Here is a 1,515-nt window from a genome sequence, read left to right on the forward strand (position 1 = left end):
CGATATTGAATCAGTAAAGATTATTAGCGTCTACTATTCTCATGTATTGTCTGATTGGTGAAATTACTAATTAGTAATTCAAACACCTCAAAGACTTCCAAAACTAGGTGCTACCAAATATTTAATTAAGATCCGATTGAAGATTGAAGTAGCGAGTGGTGTTCAAGGACCCCTAACGCAAAAGAATTATTGTTAATCCACAACGTACTACTAAAATAGTATCCTAATGACCTGAACTGCGTTCCACTTGATTTACCGGTCCTCTAATGTCTATGCGGCACAGTCGTTCGACTATAAAATGGGTACGACAAAAAAGAACGAAGGAACGCATCACCTTTGTCTTGCAAGAATGGCAAAACAACAGCTCTATCAACATTCTGCACATGCCGAGTGCTAGTTAGAGTCCCCTGTAGACACACCAAAGGTGAACGAGAGTTGCAGCTTATTGCACTCCGAACATAAAACCTGGGGTGGAGATAGTGTGTCTCTACGAGACAGCCAAATGGTTCAAATGCCTCTGAGCACTATGCTACTTAACTTCTGAGGTCATGAGTTGCCTAGAACTTAGAACTAATTAAACCTAACTAACTTAAGGACATCACACACATCCATGCCCGAGGCAGGATTCGAACCTGCGACCGTAGCGGTCGCTCGGTTCCAAACTGCAGCGCCTAGAACCGCACGGCCACACCGACCGGCACGAGACAGCCTCATCAGGTCTAAATCATACATGCAAACGATTATAACTTGCGTCCATTCAGAAACATCATCCATCACTGAAGACCATAGCAAGCCATTCCATCTTCCAATTCATTCTGTGACAGCACCAGTCGAACCGCGCACGTCAATACTGTGGCGTGTGTGGAAGACAGCTAGAGGTGTGCGTGCCCATAGTTCCACTGCTAATAACTGGTTCTCAACAGTTCGTGTTGACACGTCTGGGCTCGAAAGTGCTCTTATGTGGGGTGGGACAACTTTACAATCTACCACTGCTTCCCTTATAATACGACGATCCTGGCGGGGTCTGTGCTGCACGACCATACAGAATTTCATCTGTAGGTGTGTGACCACTGACACCAGGATGTATATGGAAAGCTTTCAGGTGAAAAAATAGTTCTGAAATTTAGACTACAGCTATTTATAGCAAATATTTCTTTGAGAAATAACAGAAGACGTGGGTACACTTGGAGACCATCATAACTCGTATGAATACATAAACTGAATACAAAGTGATTACGCAAACAGACGGGACGTCAGTTCTAGTGGATATCTGCATGCACATATGAACCCATATCGTAAATGTGTAATGTTAGAAACTGCACTTGTACTCGAAAGAAGAAAGAATATTGCTCGATACACCACACATGTGAATATTGAAAAATATGAAGCCGAAGCTCGTTATACCACGCAAGTGAATACCGAAAAATATATAGCTGATAAATTCTTGCCTATGAAGAAGTAGTGTGAATAGTTAAATGGAAAAGTAATGTAATAAAACAAACATTGAGATAATGT

This window comes from Schistocerca americana, chromosome 2 (genome assembly GCF_021461395.2).
Source record: "Schistocerca americana isolate TAMUIC-IGC-003095 chromosome 2, iqSchAmer2.1, whole genome shotgun sequence".
In the NCBI taxonomy this organism is placed as follows: domain Eukaryota; kingdom Metazoa; phylum Arthropoda; class Insecta; order Orthoptera; family Acrididae; genus Schistocerca; species Schistocerca americana.